The sequence below is a fragment of the Mixophyes fleayi genome, chromosome 2 (genome assembly GCF_038048845.1).
Source record: "Mixophyes fleayi isolate aMixFle1 chromosome 2, aMixFle1.hap1, whole genome shotgun sequence".
NCBI lineage: Eukaryota > Metazoa > Chordata > Amphibia > Anura > Limnodynastidae > Mixophyes > Mixophyes fleayi.
This window is the reverse complement of record NC_134403.1, coordinates 375,388,519-375,405,402: the sequence shown is the minus strand read 5'-3', so window position 1 is coordinate 375,405,402 and position 16,884 is coordinate 375,388,519. Positions and strand designations below refer to the sequence as shown.

The 16,884-nt window shown below is 42.9% G+C and overlaps 1 protein-coding gene across 3 annotated transcripts in view; it reads left to right on the top strand.

Annotated features, from left to right (window-relative positions):
- LOC142139676 (V-set domain containing T-cell activation inhibitor 1-like) overlaps positions 1-16,884 on the top strand; it is a 42,910-nt gene that overhangs the window by 18,183 nt on the left and 7,843 nt on the right. Inside the window, exon 7 of one of the 3 annotated variants that reach the window (XM_075197493.1) lies at positions 1,177-3,238. The exons of 1 other annotated variant lie outside the window; for it this stretch is intronic. The gene's annotated coding sequence lies outside the window, so the exon portion shown is untranslated. Of the gene's footprint in view, positions 1-1,173; positions 3,239-16,884 lie in introns of those variants that run through there. One more of the 3 variants, XM_075197490.1, reaches the window with a different exon arrangement.

Below are 16,884 nucleotides of genomic sequence, written 5' to 3'. Positions count from 1 at the left end.
ATGTTGAACAACGTTATGATATATGTGTGAACTGTGAATACAGGGTTTTCTGTGTTAATAGTAAAATAGTTTGATTTAAATACATACATATGTTGTGAGTATTGGTTATTTATAACGAATATAGCACAGTGGCCTAGTGGTTAGCACTTCTGCCTCACAGCGCTGGGGTCATGAGTGGAGTCTGTGTGGAGTTTGTATGTTCTCCCCGTGTTTGCGTGGGTTTCCTCCGGGTGCTCTGGTTTCCTCCCACACTCCAAAAAACATACTAGTAGGTTAATTGGCTGCTATCAATATTGACCCTAGTCTGTCTGTGTATATTAGGGAATTTAGACTGTAAGCTCCAATGGGGAAGGGACTGATGTGAATGAGTTCTCTGTACAGCGCTGCGGAATCAGTGGTGCTATATAAATAAATGGTGATGATGATGATGATGAATATATACTGTTAAGTACTGCTGAGATACAGTGGTTATTGGATAAATAGTTCTGTAAAACTTGTGTTATTTAGTGTGGTCAAAAGACTGAGTAAGGCAACACTGTGTAAGGAAAGGTGCATAAAAGTGCGGTTTTTATAGCGAATGTATCTAAGAACAGAATAAGAGGATAACATGCGCATGTGAGGCGCTACCACAGGTCCTTTAACATTGGCGAGCCAAGCCCAACTGTTTTAATTGTAATATTTATACTAGGATATAGTTGTGAAATTGTTATATTGTAAACCTAATTCGGTAGAGGAGCGGGTACACAAAGGAGGTGATACTTATGCATACTTACCTACTTTCTGTATTCTGTTTCCGGGAGATGGGCGTGACTGGAGGGCGGGAGGGGGCGCCCCCAGCGACGAAAATGACGTTTTGTCGTGGGGGACGGGGCCAAAATGCCGCGATTCTGGCTGAATCGTGTCATTTAGCGGTGGCTGCAGTGGGATGCGGGAGATTTGCCAGCTCTCCCGGGAGCCCGGAAGACTGACCCGAATTTCGGGAGTCTCCCGGACATTCCGGGAGAGTTGGCAAGTATGTACTTATGTGTTATTAGAGTATGCTTTTTCTGGAAAGAGGTTTGGACAGATAACATTGTTTTACTTGAGGCCTAGAAGAAATATAATTAATTACAGTGAATCTAGTTTAAAATGTAATGTTTCTTGGATACTAGTTGTTTTATTTCTTTCTTTAAGAAGGAACGGTTTGTTGCACTGTGAGCGTTTGTGAGGATCTTTCTGGAAGCAGCATTTTTAAGTCTCAGAGGCTTAAGGGGACCGGTATTACTACAGTGAGAAGTAACACTCAACACAGAACAAAAATGACTTCTGTATTTGGACAGGCGAGTATGAGTTTTATTGCCATTGAGAAGTTGTCAGCAAATAGTATGTTTAACCCAGTGATTCCTAATAACTACACATCTGCTGAAACATTATGGGCAACACTTTTAGAACAGGCTTATACACATGATACGCTGTGTATTAACAGGAGAACCGTGTTTAACAAAAAAACTAAACGTCTCCAAATGTTAGCTAAATTGGAACATGCTTATGAAGATAGGATATGGACATCTGAACACGCTGAGATGATACTTAAAAACAAAAAGGGCACTGATGCAAATTCTCATTGCCAGTGCTGCATTGAAAAAGTTAAAAGTGTTTCCATACTTGAAGCATGATTGGAAGACAAAGATATGGCCAATATAGATAGGGAATTGGTAGAACTGTATACAGAGATCAATGTATTCAGGGATAAGGTAGCATCTAATGAAGTTCTAATTGCTGAATTACAAAGTGATTTAACGAATAGAGCACAGATGATAACCAATATGCAAAAAATAATCAATGAGTATCACCCTTCTCCACAACACAGAATACATCCATGGCTAGAAAGCAGGAATGTATAACAGATAAGAGAAGCAGTGAAACAGGGAGTATAGGACATAATATACATATGCCCATACTTACTCCTGTGATAGGTCAGAGAAATCCAATAGCCTCAGTGGCTGACCCTGTAGCACATTAACTTATTCCCCAACACCCATGGGGAATGTCTCTAATGGTCGTGCACAATTTTTGGATGATCAAGTTTTTGGCCTGGGCAGCGGTTGGGAAGCTGTACATACCGCTCCTACACCACAAGCAAGTCACGGTACTGGCACAGGATTGCATGTTCCCCATCGAATTTATAGTATGGAGAAGACTCAATTTCTGTTGAAAATCCATAAGGAAATTCCAAAATATGATCCCATTATAGACCCTTTCACCTTCTGCAATATTTTTGAGGGACATTGTGACAAATTTAGTGTCGCCCCAGAACATCGCATGGACTTGTTTAAATTGTGGTTACCCACTCACCTCAATCAGAGGTATGCAGAAACTGGAAAATCTGCTCCCAAAAATGGTCAATTTAACGATGAGGAAGAGAGACTTTCTGTCCTCATGAAATTGGCAACTGGCCATTAGGAAGTTACCCCAGAGATCCTATCTAACTTTAAACCAACCATTCACGGTAAGCCATTGTCTCTATGTGGTAGGCTTGAAGCAATGTATAGAAAAGTCACCAAAGATCAAGGTACAGATGTTCCACAAGGCATGATGTGCATCTTTGTGGAAAAGTTTCCTTACGTTGACACAGCAATTCGCTTAAGTGCGGCTAAAGAACCAACGCTTGCAGACACAGCAATGGTTAGAGAAGAGCATAGACATGATTTGATGAAAAATAGGAAGTCACTGAAGATCAGTGAATATGTTGTGGTAAATGGCAGATCACAAGATAACCGTTACACAACATATGGCAATGTGCGCAGATAGACACATATTACACCTACAGCTCCTCCACAGGAGAAATGGGTGAATGTGCAATGTTATGCATGAATAAAGTTTGGCCATGTAAGACATAACTGTCCACAAGGTGTTCGCAAAGAGTATATAAGGGACTCTGAACACTTGGGCAATAACAATGGCTTTAAAAACAAGCCTCACGTTAGAGAGGTAGATGAGCAAACACATACCCAGTCAAAACTGCAGCACTTGAATCAGATGCAAAAATGTGTGTCGCTTGTAAGTACACATACTGGCCAAACAGGACAGTCTCATGTACAGTCACATTACTCAGTGACTCCACAGACACAGAACTCTTTAGAACAGGTAAACAATTGTGACGTACAGAAAGCACAAGTAGCAGTTCGCACAGCAGATGTTCCTACTGGGAATCTGGTGCAACTAGATTGAAGGTTAGGGACCCCTAAGGATATGGCACCAATATCCAATATCATATTGGATTCCTCAGGGAGACCCCACATAATGGCCAAATAAAAAAATAATTACTGAAAATTCTGCTTGATACTGGGGCAGAAATTTCAATCACTAATGTAGAACATGACTTACTACCAGACAGCCCTCAGTGTGTGGTGACTGGATTTGATCACCAACAAGGGGGGCGGGGGGGGGGGGGGGGGGGAGAAAGCCCAAAGAATTGAGGAAGTCACTGTGGAAATCAACAATGATTTCACCATAAAAATTCCTATGTGGTATTATTCAGGTTCTGATAACATTATCGGAACTGATGTAATGACACAGAATGGCTAGATCTTAGATCTAGCAAACTGTTTACTATGGAAGGGACCACGAAACTCAAAGGTCTGTGTGATAAAGAAACATCACTTAGGACCACCCATACATGAAATTGCTGGAACAGCTAACATGGTTGTACACAAATGGCCAGAGGTCTCGCATAACACAGACCTTGAACCTATTGTATACAAATTCCCAGAGCTGTGGGCTCAAGGGAAGAATGATTGTGGAAAGATGATTGATGTTCAGGTGGACATACATGGACCAGATCCACCACCTCAACGCCAATATCGTTTCCCCCCTGAAGCTATGGAACCAGTGATAGAAGCTGTGACTGACTTAGAAGCAAGGGGGGTGGTCATAAAGGGTAATTCCAAGTGCAATAATCCCTTATGGCCTGTCAAGAAGAAAGAGACTAACACCTGGAGACTCACAATTGATCTCAGGGTTTTGAATAAATATACCCCCATGTCAGCACAGGTGGTAGCAGAGGCGCCAGACATATTGGCAAGAATAAACGGCAAAAGTAAGGTATTCTCTACCATTGATGTAGCCAATGGTTTCTTTTCGATACCATTGACAGAAAGCTGACGTTTCAAATTTGCATTCACCGTGCAAGATACGCAATACATGTTTTGCGTATTACCCCAAGGATTTCACAGTAGCCCCAAATACTTCCATCAGGCATTAGCAGAAGTACTGAGTGTATTTTCACACCCAAAATGCCTGCTGCAATATGTGGATGATCTACTACTCCATACAGAGACTATGGAGGAACATTTGACACTCCTACAGGAATTGTTAGTCCTCCTTGTATGTGCAGAGCTCAAACTGAGTGTTCACAAAGCAAACCTGGCTAGGTCAGAGGTCATATTTTTGGGAGTCAAGATCGCTCATGGGACAAAAGGTATAATTGCTGCCCGAGTTGAGGCAATGGTCAAATTACCTAGACCAAACACCCTTCAAGATTTGCGAAAATTTCTTGGGGTTACAAACTTCATGAGGGAGTTCATAGAGGATTTTGCTACAAAAGCGAAACCTCTGTATGAATTGCTCAGAGGAGAGGAACCTTCATTGAAAGGATGGGCAGAAGCACAGGAAAAGGCATTTTCTACTCTGAAAAGAGATCTCACTTCTGCCCCAGTTTTGGCCACTCAACACCCAGAGGGTGAGCTGGCAATTCAGGCTCACGCAGGCCTAGAGTCCATATCAACAGTCTTACTACAAGAAGTAGGATCTGTGACTAGACCACTAGGCTATTTCTCAAGACTTCTTTCTCCTGTGGAAAGAGACCACTAGGCTATTTCTCAAGACTTCTTTCTCCTGTGGAAAGAGACCACTAGGCTATTTCTCAAGACTTCTTTCTCCTGTGGAAAGAGGTTTTGATGAATGTGCAAAACAACTGGCTGCAATACATTATGCTGTCAAAGTGACAGAACATATTGTGGACTAGACCCCTTACTATACAGACCCCACACTCTCCATTAACCTTCTACTCCGGGACATGCTGCCTGGTGTCTCTCAACAGAGGTTTGGGAGATGGATAATGGATTTGAGTGGACACAATCTCCAAGTAAGTCACAAGGCCAAATATGTATTGTCTCAACTGCTAAACACATCAGGGACGGAACATGACTGTGAACAAATGTCATATGATGAAACAATGACTTTGTTTAGACAAACAACACATCCGGATGACAGAGTCATCTTTGTTGATGGATCTTGGTCTCACACGGATGGGAAATATGTGACAGGTTAGGCAGTCTTGGATAAGACTACAGGGCTTCAGAGTCTTGTTAAATTACCTGGTCACCTGTCAACACAAAGGGCAGAATTGGAGACAGTAAAGGAAGCCTTACTACACCAACCTTCAGGACCACGTACTATATATAGCGACAGCTCATATGTAGTTCGATCCCTGACATTACACGTGGATACCTGGCACAGGCGCGAATTTGTGGACAGCCAGAATAAACCCATGGCGCATGTTTCAGTGCTCAAAGAGTTATAGGAATCCCGAAGAGTCTGCGATCATTAATGTTCCTGCTCACCAGATAGGGAATGATCCCCTTGTCCTGGGTAATAACTCTGCAGACGAAGCAGCCAAACTGGATGCTTTATCTGGGTTTTTCCAAACCCAGATTACAAGGAAGTATCATCTTATACAGTGACGATACAAAACAAGACTCTGGATAAAAGCCCAGTGTCATTTGAAGATTAACAAGCAAAGGATCCTCTTCTTATACCCCACATTACCATGCCACAAGATCCCTGGTCAATCAAAGAGGGCATCCTGTGTCATACGAACAATGAGGGTTCAGAACCCCTGCCAATTGTTCCTGCACATCTTCAGGTAGAGGTGACAAGACTCAGCCATCAGCTCCTTGGACACCCTGGGTGAGATAAACTCATGTCCCTCTTAAAGGACAAATGATACTGGTCAGGGATGTCAAAGACAGTGGAAATTGTCACACAACAGTATCTTGTGTGTGCACAAGTGAACCCCAGAGCTCCAGCTCTCAAGCCGGTTCTACAGCATGTGCCTGGTGCAGAAGGACCATGGGCTGCCCTACAGATAGATTTTATAGGACCACTACCAGCTGGCAGTCGCAATTGTTGGTATGCCTTGGTAGTGGTGGATGTATTTTATATAAAACGGGTTGAGGCCATTCCAACTGTAAATGACTCTGCTACTACCACAGCAAGGGTCTTATGAGAACAGATTGGGAGAGGTAACAGGGGGAGACTCCCATGCCTCCAGTAGATAGTCTGGTAATGATCAAGAAATTCCGTAAGGCAGGTCCCTGGGGTGCAAACTGGGAGGGACCATATCAGGTCTTTGAAATCCTGGGTGATACAATGCTAAAATTACAAAGGCCAACTACTACAAAGAAAGACTCTCAGAGAAGACGTAAAGTTCTATGGGTCCACGTTGATCAAGTGAAAACCACGCAGGCCTCCTTAACTCAATAGAGTGCTTCTGTGCTCATTGAGATGGGTAGATTGAGAAATCATACCTCTTTCAAATAGAAAAAAAAAAGGGGGTTTTAACTGATCATTGAGAACCAAAATGTAAGGAAAGGAAAATCCTAGGGCCCTACCCTGATTACTGTACTGTATATGCAACTAACAGCGCTCAAAGAGGGACACTCCTCCGAGGAGCATATTGTACTCTTTCTCCCACTGTAGGTGTGGATGTAGCGGAGGAGATGGGAAGAACACCAGTGACCCCAGAGAAGCAACTAAGTACCCATCCAGATACTACTGCGAGGCTTCAGAAAATTCCGCTTGGTTTTGGTTCAGAACTCAAGAATTGGCTACTCGACTTCGGGAAGGAAGAAGATATACTGCAGAAACTTTCTGGGAATCAAGCTACAATCAAGCTGGATGTCACACGGCGCTCATTCGGCATTCACGAAGACTAAGACACTCACCTTTCCTTCATTAAGCATACCGCAGCTCCTGGCATTGGTTCTGCGCATGCGCAGACCTAGTACCTTTCTGTCAGTTGCAGTTTCCTATTGGTTCTTAGTTCTGGCTCTAAACTTGAAAAGGCACTTCCTCCCTTTCCTCTGGGCCTGTTGATCAAGTTACCTGCCTGATTAGGACCTTGTCTGTCTCCTGTGTGTCTACTGGGATCGTCAGTGCCTCTGCTGTGTGTTGCTGTTCCACGGGCTATACCGCTCAAGCTGCACCTGTCTCCGCTGTGTTGCTGTTCCACGGGCTATACCGCTCAAGCTGCACCTGTCTCCGCTGTGTCGCTGCTCCAAGGGCTGTACTGCTCAAGCTACACCTGACTCTGGTGTGTAACTGCGCCACGGGCTACCTTGCTCAAACTACACCTGTCTCCGCTGTGTCGCTGTAACAATCCTGTCCAGGTTTGCTACTTTCCCTGTCTGCTCTGTTCTCCAGTGGATCACATGACTCACCTTCAGGGTGGGTCATTCAAACCTGCTCTATTTAAACTCAGCACTGACACCCGCTCATTGTCAGTGCAACTTGTTTGCTAGCCAGACTCCATGGACTCCTGTGTATTCTCTGACCCTTGTGTATTACTGAACTCTCCTGTTGGATTCCCTGTGGGTGAACCTGCTTCATCAACCAAGTGCTGGTAGCACTATCTTTGGGACTCTCCTGTTTGCAAGTATCTTTACGCATCACTTTACAAGACTTTGTTTATTATGCCAAGTGTGCAGATTCTCATCATTGTGATATACTGAACTGCTATCTCACCTATACTACTGTACAAGAACTTATTTGATACCTTCTGGACTGTTCCGCTGATGTTGCTATTTCTACACTCTGCGGTGATCAGACCCCTACCTTGCATATATGTTGTAGTGCCAATCTCTACTAATTACCGGACCCCTGTGGTATCCTGAACATCGTGACCCACCATCTGTACTGTGTACAGAACTTTGCTGATCTCTATCCTTGTCATATCTTGTCTCAGTTAATCACCATCCATGCTGCATACTGACTACTGCCAAATACAAAACCATTGCCACGTCCTGCCGTGACTAACTTACATATTCTGACATGCATAGAACCCTGCTAGTAGTCAGCCGTGCCGTGGACTCCTTCTGTGCTCAGCGGATGCAATACATATTCTATGTGTTTTATTGATACTTGCATTTATGTCCCATATATATATATATATATATATATATATATATATATATTCCTTGTCATTAGCAGTACTGCCGTATTTAATGCTTAACCATTCCTTGTAATGTTATATATGACAATCTGCTTATCTCTACATCTCATTACTATTTGCTGCATTGTTATGTGTTGATATGTACTAATGCTCATATTCATTGAAGTACTTATTAAGCAGACCCAATGCCTTGTGTTCTTATTCTCTAAGCATCATATGATCCTGATTAAGCTAAGTCACGTGCCCAGGCCTTCGTGGGAACCGCCCACTAGGCCTGATATTATTCCAGTCCATAACAGTTTGCACTGACCATAAAAGAAAATGAACACCATGGGCGATCCCTCTCTCAAGGACTTATTTCAACGTCTAGTAAGGAGAGTGGAAAAGCAAGAGACCAATCAAGATCGCCTCATGCAGTTCTTACAGAGTTTATCCTCTCGTCTGGATTCTTTTCAGAACCCTCTGGCATCCTCCTATAAACCTGAGACCTCTGCTGGGTCTTCGACTTCTGCAAACACAACTATTTTGCAACCATGAATTCCGAATCCTCCAATGTATGATGGGAACCCCAAGTCATGTAGAGGATTCGTGAATCAATGTGCAATTCAATTCCAATTATTACCCAGGAACTTTCCTACGGATAGGGCTAAAATTGCCTACATTCTGTCCCTCCTTTCTGGTCAAGCTCTGGCCTCGGCCTCACCCCTATAGGAGAAGAATGACCCCTTGCTGCAAAATTACACAGAATTTCTGATAACCTTCAAACTAATTTTTTTATGAACCTGGTCGACTTTCCAGTGCAGCTTCAGGAATTCTTTGTCTACGCCAAGGCTCTCATTTTGTTGGGCAATATGCCATCATATTTAGGACCATGGCCTCCGAGTGGTGCTGGAAAGATGAAGCGCTGGTGGCCACGTTCTGGCAAGGCCTATCTGATAAAATAAAAGACGTGCTGGCTTCCCATGACCTCCCATCTTCCTTGGATGATCTGATCTCGCTATGTGTCAAAATAGATCTTCGATTCCAGGAGAGGGTTCAAGAAAAGGAACAGATCCGGTGTCCTAATAATCGCCCTGTTTTCCATAACTCAGTGGCCTCTTTGCCCCCAGAAGAACCCATGCAAGTGGGTAGGTCCCGCCTCTCTCCAAGTGAGAGGGAGAGAAGATTTAAAAATAATCTGTGCCTCTATTGTGGAGGGAAGGCCCATCGCATCAGTAGTTGTCCTACTCGTCTGGGAAAAGCTCAGGCCAAACAGAGCAAGGGGGAACCCCGTTAGGTCTGTTTGATTTTTCCCTCAACAGTTCTTGTCACAAAGAGAACCTCTTGTTTGCTGTTTTCCTGTTTTCTCTATTCCGCTTGATGCATTTCTGGATTCTGGTGCAGTCGGTAATTTTATTGCTGCCACTGTGGTGGAGAAATATCATATTCTTACTACACCATCAGAACGTCCTGTACGCCTTACAGCCATCGATGGCAGTAATATTCCAGGAGACTTCATTCAGTTCCGGACTGTTTCTCTCACCCTTCAGATTGGAAGTCTGCATCAGGAAAAAAATTCCTTCCTAGTCCTTCCAAAGACCATCAACTCCCTTGTGTTAGGTCTGCCATGGCTACGTCTCCACTCCCCAAGTCTGGACTGGCATACTGCTCAAGTTTTGTCCTGGGGATCACGGTGTCAGTCTCACTGTCTGAAGAAAGTAGTACCTCTTCATCTAACCACTGCTTCTTCGTTACCATCTTTACCTCCTCAATACCAACAGTATGCAGATGTCTTCTGTGAAAAGGAGGCAACCAAGCTTCCCCCTCATCGCATTTCGGATTGTGGAATCGAGCTTCTTCCTGACAAACCTATTCCTCGTGGTCGTGTATATCCCCTTTCTCTTCCTGAAACCCAAGCAATGTCTAAATATATTCAAGAAAACCTGCAAAAATGCTTTATCCGGAAGTCCACCTCTCCAGCTGGAGCTGGATTCTTTTTCGTTAAAAAGGATGGCGGCCTCCAGCCATGTATTGACTTTCGAGGCCTTAATGCTATTACCATTAAGAATAGGTATCCATTACCCCTCATCTCTGAGATTTTCAACCGCATCAAAGGTGCTACTGTGTTCTCCATATTAGATTTACGAGGGGCCTACAATCTTGTTCGTATTAAAGCAGATGACGAATGGAAAACAGCCTTTAACACACACGATGGGCACTTTGAGTATTTAGTAATGCCCTTTGGGCTTTCTAATGCTCCAGCTGTATTCCAAACCCTCATAAATGATATTTTCCAAGACCTTCTCTATCAATTCGTCATCATCTACCTGGACGACATTCTGATATTTTCTCGAGACCTCCCTTCACATAGGAAACATGTAGGTCAAGTCCTGGCTCGTCTGAGAGAACACAACCTCTTCTGTAAATTAGAAAAGTGGCTTTTCGAGCAACCTCAGTTCCTTTCTTAGGGTACATCCTCTCAGGCACAGCCCTTCATATGGACTCGGCTAAACTAAGAGCAATTGTGGATTTGCCCTTGCCCACCGGTCTGAAAGCTATCCAATGCTTCCTTGGCTTCGCCAACTACTACAGACAATTCATCAAGGGGTATTCTACCATCATTGCCCCCATCACTGCCCTTACCAAGAAATCAGCTAATCCCAAGCTTTGGTCCCCCGAGGCCATCTAGCCTTTTAACATCTAAAGTCAGCCTTCACTTGTGCTCCTATTCTTCAGCAACCTGATTGCCAACATCCCTTCTTCTTGGAGGTAGATGCATCTTCTGTGGGCACTGGTGCAGTTTTGTCTCAACGGGACACTTCTGGGAAACTACATCCATATAGCTTTTTCTCTCGTAAATTCCTCCCAGCAGAAAAGAACTATGGAATAGGAGATCAAGAATTATTGGCTATTAAATTAGCCCTGTCTGAATGGCGACATCTGTTGGAAGGGGCCTTGTTTCCTATTACGATATATACCGAGCATAAGAACCTCATCTATCTCCGTTCAGCCCGTTGTCTGAATCCTCGTCAAGCCAGATGGGCCTTGTTTTTTTCAAGATTTGATATTAGTCTTACCTTCCGTCCGGGGTCAAAAAATAAAAAAGCAGACACTCTTTCTAGGTCCTTTCATTCCGAAGACCAGGATTCTCCGGAGGACATTCATCCTATCTTTAACCCTAGTTGTGTTTTGGCCCTTACTCCTGTGCATAAATCTATTTTACCTCCAGACAGAACCTTCATATTACCACATCTACGTCTTAAGTTGTTACGCTGGGCCCATTTATCTCGCTTTTAGGGTCATGCTGGAGTCAAGAAGACTAGTGAACTCCTAACCCTGTACTATTGGTGGCCATCTCTCTTGAAATATGTAAAATCATTTGTTTCTGCCTGCTCTAAATGTGCACAACATAAGGTTCCTCTACATAAACCCTTTGGTTCTCTTATTCCTCTACCTGTTCCTGGAGTATCCTGGTCTCAAGTATCTATGGACTTTATTACCGATTTGCCTCCCTCCAAAGCTCATATGGTTATCTGGGTGGTGACAGTCCGTTTTTCGAGAGCATCTCATTTCATTCCCCTCAAAGGACTCCCTTTTTCCGCAGTGTTGGCAGAACTTTTCATCAAAGAAATATTTCGCCTCCACGGTTGTAAAGTCCATATCGTGTCAGACCGTGGTTCACAATTTGTTTCAAGGTTCTGGAGATCCTTTTTTTCTCAGTTAGGCATTAAATTGGACTTTTTCTCGGCATACCATCCTCAATCTAATGGCCTGACCGAACGCACAAATCAAGAGCTCGAAAAATGTCTACGAATGTATGTGTCTGCCCACCAAGCAGATTGGCTGGAACTCTTTCCGTGGGCCGAGTTTGCCCATAACATCATTTCCATGAAGGTGTTTGTAATTCATCCTTTTTCGTCATGTATGGATGTCATCCCAGACCACCTACCTTTTCTCACACTCCTATCTCCTTCGTTCCTGCTGTAGATTCCCTGCTACACAAGTTTTCTCTCATTTGGACACAAACCAAAAGTAATCTGGAAAATTCTGCTGCTCGGGCTAAAAGATTTTACGATAATAAAAGGTGTCCTGCTCCTCCACTTCTTCCAGAGGATAAGGTCTGGTTATCCACTAAAAATCTCCATTTAAAAGTTCCTAGTATGAAACTAGCACCCAACTTTATCAGTCCCTACTGAATCTCCGAGATGATCAATCCAGCAGCATTCAGATTAGAACTTCCATTCTCACTATCCCAATGTGTTTCATGTCTCTCTGCTAAAACCGGTGTACAAAATGAATTTTCAAACGTCACAGCTTCCCCGCCTCCGGCTACTTCTCAAGATCAAACTGAGTATGAGATCAAACAACTATTGGACTTTTGTAGATCCAGAGGTTCACTGCAATTTCTTGTCGATTGGAAAGGCTATGGGCCTGAGGAACCTTCCTGGGTTAAAGCTTCAGACATTCATGCCCCTCGGTTACTCAAACAGTTTCGGAAAAGATTCCCTAAAAAATTATCGTAGGTGTCCTTTAAGAGGGGGTACGGTAACAATCCTGTCCAGGTTTGCTACTTTCCCTGTCTGCTCTGTTCTCCTGTGGATCACATGACTCACCTTCAGGGCGGGTCATTCAAACCTGCTCTATTTAAACTCAGCACTGACACCCGCTCAATGTCAGTGCAACTTGTTTGCTAGCCAGACTCCATGGACTCCTGTGTATTCTCTGACCCTTGTGTATTCCTGAACTCTTCTGTTGGATTCCCTGTGGGTGAACCTGCTTCATTAACCAAGTGCTGGTAGCACTATCTTTGGGACTATCCTGTTTGCAAGTATCTTTACACATCATTTTACAAGACTTTGTTTATTATGCCAAGTGTGCAGATTCTCATCATTGTGATATACTGAACTGCCATCTCACCTATACTACTGTACAAGAACTTATTTGATACCTTCTGGACTGTTCTGCTGATGTTGCTATTTCTACACTCTGCGGTGATCAGACTCTTACCTTGCCTATATGTTGTAGTGCTAATCTCTACTAATTACCGGACCCCTGTGGTATCCTGAACATCGTTACCCACCATCTGTACTGTGTACAGAACTTTGCTGGTCTCTATCCTTGTCATATCTTATCTCAGTTAATCACCATCCATGCTGCATACTGACTACTGCCAAATACAAAACCATTGCCACGTCCTGCCGTGACTAACTTACATATTCTGACATGCATAGAACCCTGCTAGTAGTCAGCCGTGGACTCCTTCTGTGCTCAGCGGATGCAATACATATTCTATGTGTTTTATTGATACTTGCATTTATGTCCCATATATATATATATATATATATATATATTCCTTGTCATTAGCAGTACTGCCGTGTTTAATGCTTAACCATTCCTTGTAATGTTATATATGACAATCTGCTTATCTCTACATCTCATTACTATTTGCTGCATTGTTTATTGTGTGTTGATATGTACTAATGCTCATATTCATTGAAGTACTTATTAAGCAGACCCAATGCCCCTTGTGTTCTTATTCTCTAAGCATCATATGATCCTGACTAAGCTAAGTCACGTGCCCAGGCCTTCGTGGGAACCGCCCACTAGGCCTGATATTATTACAGTCCATAACAGTCGCTGCTCCACGTGCTATACCGCTTAAGTTACACCAGACTCTGTTGAGTAGCTGCTCCACGGGCTATTCTGCTCAAGTCGCACCAATCTCTATTTTCGTGCTGTCTGGATCATCTACTCTGCATCCGTCCCTGTGGTCCGGCTGTACTACAGGTTGTATCTCTCAAGCTGCTTGATTTCATCTACCTCTGTTGGCTGGACTGTTCATGCTGCATTTGTTACTATTGTGTTACTGTATTACTGGCTATTCCACTTAGGCTGCACTTATCATTATTACCCTGCTGGCTGGACTGTTAACTACACCTCTCTTAGCATGCTGCCATACTGTGGTCACAAATACCTAAGCTGCACTTGTCGCTACTATTCTGCTGCTGGACTATTCATGCCACCACTACTCTGTTTATGTCATTATACTGCTCAGCTGTATTTACTCCTGTTACTCTGCTAGTGAAACTGTACATGCTGCAATTATTCCCCTTGTGTCAATATACTACAGACTGTTCTGCTCAAACCTCTAGTCATCATTAAACCGCTACTTGAATTGTTCATCCTGCATCTGTCTTCACTCGCTACTTGGTTGTAGAGATTACATCCCACTTATCTCCAGTATGTCTGCATACCTCTTACACCTACTCCCCTGGGATCACGCCTGACACTCCTGGTAGGGACCGCGACCTGCGGAAGGACGCCGCTAAACCCAAATCACCTTGCGGTGATCACTGGTGAATACAATCCGTCCGTTAGACTCCGTGCCCTGCTGGGAGTAGTGCCAAGTTAGGCAGGTCCAAGAGTCCAGTGTACCAAACCGTGAGATTGGAATATGATGCCAAAGTATCATCTTCTCATTCATCCCATATTAGTTTTCATTATATTGGTATTAGTAACACATGAAGACTAAAGGACAACAAATGATGAACTATTAAGGAAAGGGAGGGTATGGACATTAGGCATTATGGAGTTTGCGGGCATGGAATCTGCTTTACATGAATGTTTTTTTTTTTCTTATTTCTTTGTGCCATTTCTCTTTTCCTCTTCTGCTCTTCACACCCTCGGGGAAAGGGTGTTTTTTTTCCACTATGGTTCCCCCCTCTAGGAGGTTTTTTCCTGTTGTACGCCAATAACATAAGAGGTTTTTTTTATCTCCTCCATAGTTAGTAGGAAGAGGAAGAGAGAGTTGAAAATATCGGGGTCTCTCTGTCTCTCTCTTTATTTTTTTTTAGTTCACCACCAAATCTAGGGACAGGTAACTTCTAACTTGTAGTGTCGGGTTTCCGACAACAGGGGGACTGTTAAAGAATCTTCTCCTATGATATGATTCTCAAGCCATTTCATGCATTGTTCAAAGTATCTCCCATCCTCCCAGCCACATGGCAACATTAGCTATTTTGCATGTGTTTGTAAAACCCCACACACAACTCAGGTTTCAAAGCTGTTATCTGAAACTGACCATAGACAGAGGAGGGTGTTGGGACACTGGGAGGGTCACTTTCTCTTTACTGTTGGACACATACACAGTGGGGAGAACCGACAGGGGTGATGACATCATCACCCCTGGACACAAGAGCTCCATGTGTGTGTGTGGGGAATAACCACACACGCTTCTGCTGGGAGCTTCCAGGTCTGAACTATAAAAGTCCAGACCCGGGATTCCCCTCTCTCTCTTGCTGCCTGCTGCCCCTGAACAACGAGCTCTACACTACAGAAAATACAGTAGGAACACTACACTAATAGGGACACACTACACTACAGAAAAGATATATATATATATATTACACTATACAGTTCTATAGGATTACACTACACTACAGAAAATATACACTATACTATTCTATAGGATTACACTACACTACAGAAAAGATACATTACACTATAGAAAATATATATACATTATACTACCGAAAACCTAAACTAAGCTACAAGAAAGGATTCTATACTACAGGAACATTCCATACACTGCAGATAAAGAATCGGACCCAGGATAAAAGGACTTGATAAGTATCATTAATATATATATATCCATAGAGCTTTATGTGTATTTGTAATGTGGATTTAACTATTTATATACATATAACTGTAGCTATTGTCTGATATCTGTGATAGTTAAATCAATATTATAAATGCTGATTCTTATCAAGGATACATATGTAAAGCTAGGATAGTGTAAGGAAGAACGGTGGTGAACCTAGGGTTAATGTTATATTAATATACTATGTTATGTTGAACAACGTTATGATATATGTGTGAACTGTGTATACAGGGTTTTCTGTGTTAACAGTAAAATTCTTTGATTTAAATACATACATATGTTGTGAGTATTGGTTATTTATAAGGAATATATACTGTGAAGTACTGCTGAGATACAGTGAATATTGGATAAATAGTTCTGTAAAACTTGTGTTATTTAGTGTGGTCAAAAGACTGAGTAAGGCAACACTGTGTAAGGAAAAGTCCATAAAAGTGCGAGTTGTATAGCGAGTGTATCTAAGAACAGAATAAGAGGATAACGTGCGCATGTGAGGCGCTACCACAGGTCCTTTAACAACATATATATATATATATATTTATAGTAAGCTGTGTAACTTTACTTTGTGCAAATCTGTTTTATATTAAGGAAAAAATCAAAACTGCAATGTTTAATATTTTCTAATGACAAATTGTAGCATGTTATTATTATATTATTGCAACATTTGGGACAAGTCCTCTTTAACATAGTGTCACTCACCGGACTGTGAGTGCTTCTTCCCGGACATTTAGGAACCGTGGCCGTCCTCCATCCTGAGGGACTGCGCATGCGCAGCCCTTTCTATACCTCCAGTGTATGTTCCTTTAACTTAATTGGCAGATCAGGCAACCTCCCTATATTAAGCACCTGTGGTCATCACCACATTGCCTGATCTTGGAGTCTCATTCCCCATGAGTCTCTGAAGGTGTTCCTGTGTTTCCTTGTTTATTCAGCCCTGCTGATTCCTGTGGTTTCCAAACCACTTCTACCTCTGTGGTTTCCAAACCACTTCTGCTACTGTGGTTCCCATACCACTTCTACCATCTACTGTATCATC